This window comes from Juglans regia, chromosome 12 (genome assembly GCF_001411555.2).
Source record: "Juglans regia cultivar Chandler chromosome 12, Walnut 2.0, whole genome shotgun sequence".
NCBI classification, from domain to species: domain Eukaryota; kingdom Viridiplantae; phylum Streptophyta; class Magnoliopsida; order Fagales; family Juglandaceae; genus Juglans; species Juglans regia.
Window position 1 is genome coordinate 13,181,206 of NC_049912.1, and position 14,810 is coordinate 13,196,015.

Here is a 14,810-nt window from a genome sequence, read left to right on the forward strand (position 1 = left end):
TTTTGTTTTTGAAAAACATTCGCTTTTACAGTAATACCCTTATTTTTATAGACCAATTTAAAAAAAGGTGCCTGGCCCATGCAGGTCTCGAACCTGCGACCTTCGCGTTATTAGCACGACGCTCTAACCAACTGAGCTAATAGGCCAATTTGGTTGTTGTGATGCAAAGCATTTTCTTAACCAATGAAGTATTGTCCACTGTTACAGAACAATTAGCCTACAACTTCCTTCGTACTAGTTAAGGATGCAAATCGGCCGGTCCGATCGTGTGATAGATCGAATATTTTTGGTATATTATTTTCCAGACCAAACCCGCTAGCTATCAATTCAATCCGGCCTAATTATTTTTCTAGTTTTTATTCTTTTTTTTTTAAATCAATTAATAATAAAAATTTAGTTAAAATATTAAATTAAAATTAAGTAACTTATTAATGTGAATTATATAACTAACTCAATAAAAAAATATTTTATATGATTAATGACAAAAAATTAGATAAAAATTACATTATTAATTTATATAATTACTATATAATTAGTAATTTATAATATATATTAGTTAATTGATAGCATATTAACAAGTGTTAATAACATATTTAAAGTTTTATATTAATGGTGATAGGTTAGATGAAAACTACATAATAAATTGTACAATTATTATGTAAATAATATATATAATATTTTTTTTTATTATTATTCATTTGATCCTATTCGGTCTGATCTGGGGTGGAAAAACCCTGGATCGAGACCTGACCAAAACTTTTTGATCTTCTAAAACATGGATCGAGACTGACCGGTCTCAGTCTCGGTCCGATCTAAACTGACCGTTTATCACCCCTAGCACTAGTAGTGGACTTAACAAAGTTATATTTTGGCCAAGATTTAATTAAGTTGCATAAAAACTTATTGTAATATACTCAATAAATCTACAGTATTTTTTACTTTGATGATTTTCACTGGCCAAATATTGTTTTGGCATAAAAAATTCCTATTTCTCGCGTGCTATTCATTTTGCACAATCCACAACTCTAGAAGAGTCATCTTCTTCTCAAAAGCACGATTTCATTTCACCCAAATCCCATGATCTCATCTTCTTACCAGTAGCCGAACCATTCTGCCCAAATTCCACATCGTCATCGTCTCTCACGATCTCATCTTCTTACTAGCTCCATCTTGTTCATTGAAGTTGTCTCCATCTACTTCTCTGCAATTTTCTCTACGCACTCGTAAATTTAGAGTTGTAAACACTGGGGTGTGATCTCCCTCACGGTCTCGAGTTCTTCCTATGGTAACAATTTCGAATTTCATGAACCTTCTTCCATAACCTCATAAAACCTCACACACACATAAAATCAGATGTCACCATATGCAAGAATCCTCAAAGCAGCTATTATTTTTTTAAGGGAAGAAAAACCCAAGCCTTCTAGAACTATATCGTCTTTAGACAAAATAAGCTGGATCATGGGCTTCTACCGCAACTAGCTTGGATATAAAGAAAAAAAGAATGACTCATATTCGTTTTAGAAATATGACTGTTGGAAAAATATGACCAGTGTAAAATATATCAGTTGAAAAATATGACCATTATAAATAAAAAAGACCGTTAGAAAATTAATTTGTAATTTTTTAATAACAAATAAATATTGAAGTTACAATTAGAATTAAAATAAATAAAAAAGTCAAAATCAATATTTTAATAGAATAGTGATAGATTTGGAGAGTTTGTTATTTGGTGTTGTTAAAAAGTGACTAACTAAATTTGTAAAAGTGAATTTTCTAGTTAAATTTTGATCAAACTTTGTTGAGTTCACTACTAGTGCTCTAAGACAAAGATCTAAGGCCCCATTTGGATGTTGAGATGGTCTCAACTCATCTCAACATCTAAACACCATTCAAACACAAAAAAATTTTATTTTCAAAATTTTCAACTAATCATTACAACTTTCTCAAACTTCCAAAAAAATAAAAATAAAATAAAATAATTCAACTTTTTCAAATCCTAAAACTAGAAACAATATTAAAAAATTATATTATAATAATATTTTAACTTTATAATTTTCTTATTTAATTTTTTTTTCTCTCTTTTCTCAAAACCTCATAAAATATCTTAACTCAAACTATTTCATTATTATTTACAAATTATTTTATTATTATTTACAAATTTTTTATTTCATCCCATCTTATCTCAATATTCAAACGAGATGCATCTTGGTTGTTTATTCGCTACCCATTTGTTTTGGTTTTACCTACTCAAAACAAAATTAATGTTCACCTTTCAAGTCTACTTCCATGACACAAATCTCACCATGCAACCTCACACGTAAATAGGACGGTGATTGCCTATGTTAACATCCCTCTCATATCTAGACCTGACTTGAAACTTGACAAGAAAACGAGCTCGAGCACTCGACTTGACTTGTTTATCAATTTTTATTTTTTATTTTAAGAAAGATATATAATAATAATATAACATATTCTTTTACTCATAATTAGAGGTGTAAACGATCCAGTCCGATCCGGTTCGGTTTTAGACAAAATTTAGAATCAAATCGGTATGTACCGGTTTTGTATTTTTAAAAACCGATTATGCACCGATTACCCTCCTAAACCGGTATTCTCCGGTTTTACCGATTTCCGGTGCGGTCCGGTCCGATTTTTCAATTTTTTAAAATATAAGTTTGTCATTAAAAAATAAAAATCTCTTAATAAAAAAAAATTACTACAAAAAGTCTATTCTAAAAATCTGTTCCTATTACAAAATCTGCACTACTAAAATCTGCAATACAAAATCTGCACTATTACTAAAATCAATACAAAATCTACACTACTAAAATCTGTATTAAAATCTGTAATACTACTAAAATCTGTAATGCAAAATCTGCATTACTAAAATCTGCACTACTAAAATCTGTAATACATTTAATAGACTATAGTGATTTAGTTATAGTAATTAGTATTAGTTATATATTAGTATAACTATAACTATAGTATATATTAGACTATTAGTATTAGTTATAAACTTATATATTAATATAGCTATATAATATATTAGACTATATATAATATAACTTAATATATATTATCTCTAATTCATCTTTAAGATTAAATTTTCATTTTATAAATTATAATACGCAATTATTTCATATAAGATATATAATTATATATAAAAATTTCACATATAATTATATATTATATATAAACTTATATATATAAAATATTTTGTATAATATTAATTTTGTATAAAACTTATATATAAAATATTAATTTTTATATTCCTTTTCCCCAACCGGTCCAGTCTGGTTCGGTTCCGGCCAGTTTGCATAATTCAAGAATCGGTCCCGGACCGGACCGGACCGGTTCAAAATCGGTCCGGTCCAGTTCGGACCGATTTTCTAGTTTCTCAATTTAAATTTACACCCCTATTCATAATATACACGAGTCAATCAAAACTTGCATGGAAACGTAGATTTGTCCTTACAAAGACAACCATTTATAAATGCAATCTATTCTCTACTTGGTCTTTTTTATAATAGAAATTTTAAGTTCTGAAAGATTAAACATGTACGTACACCCACTCAAAAATGTTGGTATGGATTTTTACGCCCTTACATTATTTACTCAAAATTCTTTTTACATAGAAAACATGTCAAAAGGAGATTTGATAACAACGCAAAACTAATTAATTTTGCATTATTATCAAACCTCCATCCTTGCATGTGCTATGTATGTATTATAAGAAAATTATTTATTTGTTATCAGTTATTTTTAATAAAAATTATTATTTCCTATCAAAATAAGTCTGTTTTTATCACAAATAGTTATTATCGTCACAAATAATCCGTCATAAATAATTATTTTTCTTATAGTGTTAATTAAGCACTAAAAACTATATTAGCTGCTCGAGATAAAAGGGAGCCTAGACCCCAAATAAAACTATATTACAATCGTTACAACTTCTTATATATATATATATATGGGAACCGCCGTAAATATAGTTTTAAATATATATATATATATATATATATATTTAAAACTATATTTACGGCGGTTCCCTCCTAGTTCATGTCAAGGAATATGGGGCGCCCATTTTCAACTTATTTTACATGGATTGCGTAGCAATCTTACTTTTAATTGCATTGCATAGGGTCCATCAAGAGTTGCTTTCTATGCAAAATAGTATTGAGAAAATTCTTGAGAGTGGAGATATTGTAGGAAAAACCGATATCTCTATGTTATATAGTCATATGATTTATCAAACTTGTCATTCATGCTGCAAGATAGAATGAGGGGTATTAGTTGTATAAAACACATGTCACATAGTGATTTACTGAGAGAGTATAAATACATGTATATGTACATGAAGACCAATTGAATAAAAATAATAGAGAAGTATATTTTTCTATCGTGCTCTCTCTCATCCTCTCTCTTCTTCCTCTTCTTTCTAAACTTTCTTTTCCGTCTCTTGATCTCGAGCATGGAGATTCACATTTTGTCATGGTATCAAACGGTATCTTTCCGTTTTTGACTCCACATTTTCCGCAATTTCTCAGTTCCTTTCTCAAGATTTCGATTTCTTGAACAATCTTGATTTAGGTTTTTCTAGACACAATGTCTAATTCCTCCCGTTCAAATCCTTGTGATGATTCTTCTAGTCCTTATTTTCTTCATCATGGAGAAAATCCAGGCTCTATGCTGGTTACGCAGCTGCTTACGGAGAATAATTTCCATACATGGAAGAGATCCATGTCCATGGCTATTAGTGCGAAGAACAAGACTACATTTGTAAATGGTAGTCTCCTCAGACCAGCTGCTGATAGTCCTTGCTTGGCTGCTTGGATACGCTGCAATGACATGGTAATTTCATGGCTTGTCAACTCTCTTTCTCTAGACATCGCTTCTACAATTTTATTCATGCATACTGTTGCTGATATATGGAAAGAGTTATATATGCGTTTTGCTCAAAATAATCGCCCTAGGATTTTTCAATTAAGGAAATATCTCTCAGCTTTAACACAAGAAAATCACTCCGTCAGGTAAAGCTTCTAATTCTTCTTCTTCTCTTTTTTCTTCTCATGAATGGATCATTGATAGTGGAGCAACTGACCATATGGTATGTTCCACTTCCTTGCTTACTTCTGCTTCTTTACCTATCAATCACTAGTTAAACTCCCTAATGGAGCTATTGCACATGTAACTCATATAGGTACTGTGCAACTTTCAGATTCCTTAGTACTAAAGAATGTGCTTTGTATTCTTGCTTTTTCATTTCCTTCAACCTCATTTAGTTCATCGTCTTACTGCTGATTCATCTTGTTCTTTCATATTTTTACCCAAATTCTGTCTTATTCAGAACCTACACTCTTGGAAGATGATTGGGAGGGGTGAGCAGAAAGCTTGTCTATATTACTTGCTGTAGGATTTTTTAGCTTGCTCAAAGATTGATGTCACCTCTTCTGATTTGACACTCAAAGTTGCTTCTGTCAACTTTTCTTCTTTTGATTTGTGGCATTATAGACTAGGTCACATTTCTTTGCCTCGATTACTTCTTCTTAATAAAACTGTTCCTGCCATAAAGTTGTCCAATGTCAACAATTCTCCTTGTACAGTCTGTCCCTTAGCAAAACAGCACAGACTTCCATTTCCTTCAAGTCAAAGTGTATCTCATTTTCCCTTTGAAATAATACACTGTGATATATGGGGTCCTTTTTGCATATCTTTTATTGATGGCTCTAGATATTTTCTAACTATTGTAGATGATTATTCTAAGTGTACATGGGTCTATCTCATGCATCATAAAAGTCAAACAAGGCATTTTTTGCTTTCCTTCTTTGCCTTAAGAGAAAATCAGTTCAATAGAACAATTAAACACATTCGGTCTGACAATGGTCTTGAGTTCAATATGCTTGAGTTTTATGCTTCTAAGGTAGTTACACATCAAAAGACTTGTGTAGAAACACCACAGCAAAATGGGGTCGTAGAGAGGAAACATCAACATTTATTAAATGTAGTTAGATCTTTAATGTTTCAAGCATCTCTACCTCTTAAATTTTGGGGTGAATGCATCTTGACAGCTACATATTTGATAATAGAACTCCTACACCTCTTCTTTCCAATAAATCTCCATACGAAATCTTATTTTCTAAAACACCTTCTTATTCTCATTTATGAGTCTTTGGTTGTCTCTGCTTTGTTTCCACCATATCCAGCCGTAGACATAAATTTGATCCTTGTGCTAAGAAATGTCTCTTTCTTGGATATCCTTTTGGTGTCAAAGGGTATAAAGTATTTGATCTAAATACTAATTCTTTGTTTATCTCAAGAGATGTAATCTTTCATGAGAATGTCTTTCCCCTTCAGCTTGATTCCTCTTCCACTCCAATTCCTTCTTCTTCACATAGATCTCTTGTTTTACCACATCCTATCCTTGATATTCCTTCATCTGCTCCTACTCTTACAGATATTCCTAATCCTAATTCATCTACAGATTATGTTCCTCCCATAGAAAATGTTTCCTCTTCTTCTTCTCAGCCTTCTCAAGTTTTCAGACAATCTTCCAGAGTTCGTAAGCAACCATCTTACCTGCAAGATTATCACTACAGACTAGCTAATGCTCATGCCTTTTCCAATCCACCAAGTGCAGGACATGGTAAGACAACTTCAATTCCGTATACTCTTGATTCTATTTTGTTATATCATAAACTTTCCCCTTCTTATAAGTCTCTAGTACTTTCAATTTCCTCTCATCTTGAACCCAAAACTTTTAGACAAGTTGTTCAGCATGCTCATTGGCATGATGCCATGGCTACAGAAATTAGTGCCTTAGAAAATAATCATACTTGGTCTCTTACTTCTTTACCTAATGGAAAGCAAGCTATAGGCTGTAAATGGGTGTATAAAATCAAATATAAGTCAAATAGCAGCATTGAGAGGTATAAGGCAAGATTGGTAACTAAAGGCTACACCCAAATTGAAGGACTTGATTTTCAAGAAACCTTTTCTCCCGTGGCCAAGCTAGTGAGTGTTCGTCGTCTCTTGGCTGTTGTAGCTTCAAAGAACTAGTTTCTTCATCAGTTAGATGTTAATAACGCCCTTCTTTATGGCGATTTGGATGAAGACGTTTACATGGAAATTCATCCGGGTTTTTCTAGACAGGGGGAGCATAGTGTATGTAAATTGAATAAATCCTTGTATGGTCTTCGACAGGTGTCTCGACAATGGTTTGCCAAGTTGTCTTCAGCCTTACTTTCTTATGGATTTGTTCAATCTCAAGCTAACCATTCTCTTTTCACTCTTCAAACTTCAACAACTTTTACTATTCTTCTAGTTTATGTCGATGATATAATAGTTGCTGGAGATCATTTGTAGTCCATTTTGGATTTAAAACAGTTTCTTGATAAGAAATTCAAGATTAAAGATCTTGAAGATTTGAAGTTTATTCTTGGCTTGGAAATGGCACGTTCAGCTAAGGGAATTGTTTTAAACCAGAGAAAATATGCTCTTGATATTTTAGAAGAATCTGGTTTTCTTGGTTCTAAGCCTTTACGTTTTCCAATGCAGCAAAATATCAGATTAAGCAAGGATGATGGTCCTCTTTTGACAGATGCTTCTCTTTAATGGAGACTCATGGGTCATTTGATTTATTTGACTATCACTCGACTTGATCTAGCATATTCTGTGCAAGTGCTTAGTTAGTTTATGGATAAATCGAGACAACCTCATTTAGATGCTGTGCACCGAGTTCTCAGATACATTAAATCTTCTCCTGGTCAAGGTTTATTTTTTTCAGCACATACTTCACTCCATCTTAAGGCTTATACTGATTCAGATTGTGCGGGATGTCCTGATTCTCGTAGATCGGTAATTGGATATTGTGTTTTCTTGGGAGATGCTCTTATTTCCTGTAAATCCAAGAAGCAGCCGACTGTTTCATGCTCTTCTGCAGAAATTGAATATAGGGTGATGGCATCAACTACATGTGAACTGACGTGGCTCCTTTCTTTACTTTCTGCTTTATGTATTTCTCATTCACAGCCTGCCCTTTTGTTTTGTGATAACCAAGCAGCCCTCCACATTGCTTCCAATCCGATTGCCACCTAGTTCGTGAGAAAATTAAAGCTGGCACCATTAAAACTTTACACGATCCAAGTTCTCATCAGCTTAGTGATCTTCTTACTAAGCCTCTTGGATCAGTGTAATTTCATTTTTTACTTTCCAAGATGGGTGTTATTGATCTATACACTAAATCTTGAGGGAGAGTATTAGTTGTATAAAACACGTGTCACATAGTGATTTAATGAGAGAGTATAAATACATGTATCTGTACATGAAGACCAATTGAATAAAAATAACAGAGAAGTCTATTTTTCTATTGTGCTCTCTCTCATCCTCTCTCTTCTTTCTTAACTTTCTTTTCCTTCTCTTGATCTCGAGTATGGAGATTCACATTTTGTCAAGGGGCATATGAGGAGAGTTGCTGCAATTGATGGGTTCCTGTAATGGAGCATTTTGCTATAAAGCTTGTTTTTAGACTCTGTAATGGGGGAAGATTATCCAATTCTTGGTGTTATTATATATATAGGTGTTTAATTGCTCTTACCCATTTCAATTGTTATATAGGTGTTCAACATTCCAATACCAACATCTAAATTAGCCAATATTATTGTCGTCCAAACATTTCAATTAGCATTCCAATGTAATACTGTTCAAAATTAATCAGCAATATGTTGCAACTGGGCCACACTTTGGTCAATATTTCAAAATGGGTAATAATACACTTATAATTCTTTTACAACTCATTTAAAATCAATCAATGAAATTGTGACACTTCATTAAAAAATATTTTCAATTTTACATAACTATGTACTTTTCATTTTAAATAGAGTGGGAAAATAATTGTAAACTAATTATAGGTTTATCATTTTCCTTTCAAAATTGGACACCCCAAATAGTGTTCAAAATGGCCTAATTAGACAATTTGGGCCTAATTCAACATAGCATTCCATGTTTGAATTACCTGAGGTACACTAACGAAAAACTCTTTACCGAGGATCTGTGCAATGTGCACCCCTAGAAGGGATAGACAAGAACTCATTTATGCACTACCATGAACCATGCAATAGTCACTTGGTGAGATCATAATTCTCAATATTTGTTTGGGAGACCAAAACTAGACATGAGTTATATACATGCAAGCTGGCCGTTTAATGAGCAATACAAGTTAAGATTTACTCTGCTCTTTGGTAGTGAGCATGGTTTGTAATTTACATATGAATACAATTAAAGGAAAATGAGTGTTAAGCAATTTGATCTTACAAAATTTTTTGTTTGACACCACATTTTGAATAAGATCGAAATATGAGTTTCCATATACACTGCACCTTCCTAAGCTAAAATTAACATAAAAATAGGACATTTTGGGCAGTAGGTATTGTTGATGCAGTAAAAATCGCACAACAAGTCGGAAGGGAAGAAAGAGTCATTCCCGGCCCACTGGAGCGACTTGGGCCTTGTTCGGTATTGTTTGAAGCCCCCGGTAGTGTTCCGATGCAGCTGTTCGGCGGCAGCGGTGCATACGTCCATGACAGTAAATGGAAAACATAAGTGCAGAAAAATAAAATAGATAAACACATGGATTTACGTGGTTCAGCATAATGCCTACGTCCACGGGCATTTGGGGAGGAGAAATCCACTATAATATTCTAGTTTACAGTCTCTCATAGTCCCTCATATCTCACTATACAATGGTGATGCCGTATATGAATTTACTGGAGAAGAGGAATTCGTTGGAGTTCCCTTGTTTGAAAGAGCCGTCGAAGAGGAAGAAGAAGCACTGAAGAAGAAGAAGATCCAGACCCCCAAGAAGAAGAACCTCCCATGAATTTATCCTGATTACCTTTTCCCGTGTGCGCCCCTACAAGTAAGGCCACGCCTTCTAGCTGCGCCCCCTTGACATGCCCCTACACCCACCAGTCCCCCCTGACCCCCTGACATCCCACTACTTCTTGATAGCCCCACGTCCTCTAATGTCCCCTACTGTTACCTAGCCCTTGCTTCGCATGCCTCCCTACCCCTTTGTCCCCTACTGGGCCCAAGGCCAATATCTTTATCCTCCTACAGTACCCCGTGATTCTTAAGAGTGATTTGTTTCCAAAAGAAGACTTTGAGAATCTTCAAAGGTAAAAATGTTGCCGACTTGATCTGCCCGAATACGTGGGGAAGCAAATTCCAGAGGTCCCCATGCATTTGTTCCTCTGGCGCAAACAGTAAATATTTTCGAATTTGGGTTTCAGATATGAGCTCGATCACATAGAGTATGGGTAGGCAGTTTGTGTGGGTCTAGGGCGGGAGATGGGCTCAACCGTATATGGTGCGAGCATGGAGCTCGGCTAATGTGGGAGATGGGCTCGACCACATATGGTGCGAGCATGGAGCTCGGCTAATGTGGGAGATGGGCTCGACTGCGTATGGTGCGAGCATGGAGCTCAGATGTGGTTGGAGGCTAGCTCGACCGTGTATGGGGCAAGCACGAAACTCGGATGTTTGTCATTTATTCGTATAGTTTACGTTCGTTTGAGGCCTTTATCTTGTTGTTAGCATTGAAGTTTGTGTGAGTTAACCCACACAAAGTGATCAGAGGGCCCGTCAACCCCCTGGGTCCACCTTAGGTGGTTGCCGAGCCCGTTGGCTCGTTCCCAAAGCTTACCCGTGCAAGGCAGTTGTGACTCGAGTCAAGGGACCCGTTTTCTTGCGAGTGTAAGGACTACACTTATCGAGTCAAGGGACTCATCTTCTTGTGAGTGTAAGGACCAGACTTATCGAGTCAAAGGGCCCGTCTTCTTGCCAGTGTACTTGACTTTTGTCGAGTCAAGGGTCCCGTCTTCTTGTGGGTGTAAGGACTCGGATTTGTTGGACGGGGGGTTGATGCCAAATCCGGGGACTTGGGACCTTACCCAGCGGTGAGTTAAGGGACTCGTCTTCTTGCGAGTGTAAGGACTCGGCTTATCGAGTCAAGGGACCCATCTTCTTGCGAGTGTACTCGACTTTTATCGAGTCAAGGGATCCGTCTTCTTGCGAGTGTAAGGACTCGGCTTATCGAGTCAAGGGACTCATCTTCTTGCGAGTGTAAGACTTATCGAGTCAAGGGGCCTGTCTTCTTGCGAGTGTACTCGACTTTTATCTAGTCAAGGGACCCGTCTTCTTGCAAGTGTAAGGACTCGGCTTTGTTGGATGGGGGGTTGTTGCCAAGCCCGGGAACTTGGGACCTTACCCAGCAGCGAGTCAAGGGACTCGTCTTCTTGTGAGTGTAAGGACTCTGTTTTGTTGGACAGGGGGTCAGTGCCAAATTCGGGGACTTGGGACCTTACCCTGCAGCGAGTCAAGGGACTCATCTTCTTGTGAGTGTAAGGACTCGGCTTATTGAGTCAAGGGACTTGTCTTCTTGGGAGTGTAAGGACTCAGCTTTGTTGCTAGTGTAGGGACTCGAGACCTTACCCCTCAGCAAGTCAAGGAACTCATCTTCTTGTGAGTGTAGGGACTTGGCTTTGTTGGACAGGGGCGCTAGTCTGTGCCAAATTGCTTTGCTGAAGCACGGGGCCACATGATCGGTGTTTCTGCACTATAAGAAGTAGTCTCTTTAGTATAAATAAATTCACACAAATTTTGTGAGATAATATCGAAAAGTTTTTAGTTGCTGTAGTCAGTCCTTGCTTGGCTGAAATTTGTCCGCAGCTGTCTGTTGCTTTGCCCCTCTTTTTCTCTTTGTCTTATTTATTTATTTGGAAGCATGCCAAGTCTTTTGGCTAGTTTGAACCAAATTGTGTCGAGCCCTGGGGTGTCGTTCAAGCTGACGAATTATCGAGTCCTACGCGGTAACCGAGCAGTGCAAGGCAACTAGAGGAGGTGTTGGGTCCAGTACATGCAAGAATGTTGAGTTGGTTCGACCTTTATGCATGCCCGATCCGAGTTGGCGAGTGGCCTGTCCGAGAGGTGCATGGCAACTAGATGAGGGGCACGGTTTCAGGGTTCCCAAGCTGTGAGAAGTCCATGCACGTGGGGGCTGTCCGAGGTGGAGCTCGGTTGTCGAGTTGAATGGTGGAGGGCCCTACTACTGTGTTGCTGAGTCTTCCCTTCCCGAACCCGTGTCGAGTGCTTGAGCTGAGTGGAGGAGTCTTCCCAAACCAGTGCTGAGTGGTCTTCCCTAGTTATGTCTTCCAAGTTGTGCACGCAGCTGTTTCCTGAGCAGTGTCTTCCGAGTAGAGGTGTGGTTGTTCGAGTTGATGGTCTCTGAATTGGTGGTCTTCCGGAGCCAAGTTGCTCCCATGCAAGTGGGCTGCCAAGCTGAGGGGCTCCCGAACTGGTGTGCTGCCATGGGGAACTCTGAGCAGGGGAGGACCCCATGCGAGTGGGCACTGAGTTGAGGTGGAGAACCATGAGCAGAGGGGGGCCCTATGCAGGATGTGCCGAGCCGAGGGGGGAGAACCATGAGCAGAAGGGGGCCCATGCGGGATATTCCAAGCCGAGGGGGGAGGACCCCGTGGGATGTTTGTCAAGCCGAATGGGAGGATGACCGAGTTGAGGAGACTTCCTGAACCCGTGCTGAGTGGTCGAGCCAAGTGGCACCACCGTTTCGAGTCCTACAAAAGTGTGGCTGAGTCGGGTGGGTCGAGGTTGTGGAGTGTGTGAGGAATGACAGTACTCATGTGCCAACTGTGGACCAATTGACGTAGATAGACGACACCAGCAGGCCCAAAGGTGGTCGTCGACGTCCTTTTTCCATCGCGCCTTGGTTGTTATCCTGTGTGCAGAGCGAGGTGCACACGGGGGCAGACAGTCAATGGCCACAGTCGACCAATGTGGATGGGGGCCGTAACGGTTGAGCCAGAGAGTGCTGACAGTTCACACGGTGATCGCTGGCAAGGTAACCATGCTCGCGGCTGGAGGGCACAAACACCTTGTCGTGTGCACGGCAGCGTACGCATGGGGACAAGGCTTTTGGCCATCGTGTGCAAGTCATGGACGTCAAGGACACCGTTGGTGCAACCAGACTGCGCCGGCTAACCATGGGGTCTCGCCGGTGTCCCCTTCGCAGGCAACATAGTTGGGTCGTTCAAAGGCCAATGAGCCTGGTAGACATTGCCCACATGGGACCATTTCGGGGTAGGGAGAAGGTGGTCAGTGATCGGCCCAGAAGAATCAGATGGCACCGTTGGTCATCATTATGGCCGTCGACTCCGCATCTGGGTTATGCCACGACTGGGCTGTGGCACCATCGAGGGTGCAGCGGCATGGTTCGTGTGGAACTACGCTGTGGGAGTGGGGTGGTCGGTGACCACCGTAGACGGCTCAAACTGTGCCGGCGGTCTGTTTGGTAGATGCCAGCGCCACCTCCCGCCATGCCACGGCGGGCCGCAGTGTCACTGGGTGCACACCGTGCACCCAGCAGTTACATACCCCGTGCATGGCACTGTTTATTTCATGCATGGGATGGACGTGCGGGTCTACTGTGCATGCATGCACAGTAGACTTGCTTAAATGCATAGTGCCACCGTGTATTGTTCCCGTCTCTGGGTGCCCCCACACTGTGTACAGTGTCTCGGGTGTCGTGCATAAATCAAACTCCTAGAGTTGGAAGATGGGCGATTCGGCCGGTGTGTTATTCATTGTCCACCTATTTTTCATAAATGTAAAAATTAAGAAAATTGAGAATACTTATCTGGGAGGACGTTATCTGTCTGCCCAGTGATTTGTTCAATGTGCCGAAAAATCATCATTCTTCTACCTTTGGCTGAGAGAGAAAATCAGATCCACAAACGGTGCCACTGTTGATGCGGTAAAAATTGCTCAACGGGCCGGAATGGGAGAAAGAGTCATTCCTGGCCCACTGGGGCGACTTGGGCCTCATTCGGTATTGTTTGAAACCCCAGCAGTGTTCCGGTGCGGTTGTACGGCGATGGCGGTGCATTCGTCCATGACGATGAATGGAAAACATAAGTGCAGAGAAATAAAAGAGATGAACACATGGATTTACGTAGTTCGACATAATGCCTACGTCCATGGGCGTTTGAGGAGGAGACATCCACTATAATATTCTTGTTTACAGTCTCTCATGGTCCCTCATATCTCATTATACAATGGTGATGCCGTATATGAATTTACTGGAGAAAAAGCATTCGTTAGAGCTCCCTTGTTTGAAAGAGCCATCGAAGAGGAAGAAGAAGAAGATCCAGACCCCCGAGAAGAAGAACCTCCCTTGTATTTATCCTGATTGCCTTTTATTGCTTGCGCCCCTGCAGGTAAGTCCACGCCTTCTGACCATGCCCCTTTGACATGCCTTTGCACCCACCAGTCCCCCTTGACCCCCTGACAACCCCACGTCCTCTGATGTCCCTTACTGTCACCTAGCCCTTGCTTTTAGCATTCTCCGCGTGCCTCCTTGCCCCCTTGTTCCCTACTGGGCCCAAGGCGAATATCTTTATCCCCTCACATGTATAAAAACTAGAAAATCAAAGTTTAATCACTCAATGATCATAGGAAATAAAGTTAAATAATTGCTCAACAACCAATATGTATGTGTATAAACCCTAGAAAATCAAACTTTAAGATCCTTTCACCAGAAACAACTAAAATGAAGATGATATCTTGATTCCATAATTTTAATCGAGAAGAGCGATAACTTTCACTAGGAGCCAAACAAAATAGTAGACTTTGTTGTGCCTTCCACTTGTGGCATCGATCCAAGATGAGGAGGAAAAGTCTTTAGCAATAATACGAGGCGAGATGGGTTTGGCAAGGGGACAATGGGCTGACTAGGGTGA

At 39.1% G+C, this 14,810-nt stretch overlaps 1 non-coding gene across 1 annotated transcript; it reads right to left on the minus strand.

Moving 5' to 3' along the window:
* Nucleotides 1-72: 72 nt before the first annotated feature.
* Nucleotides 73-146, minus strand: TRNAI-AAU. Its single transcript has one exon. It is a non-coding gene; the product is annotated as a tRNA-Ile (tRNA).
* Nucleotides 147-14,810: the final 14,664 nt, after the last annotated feature.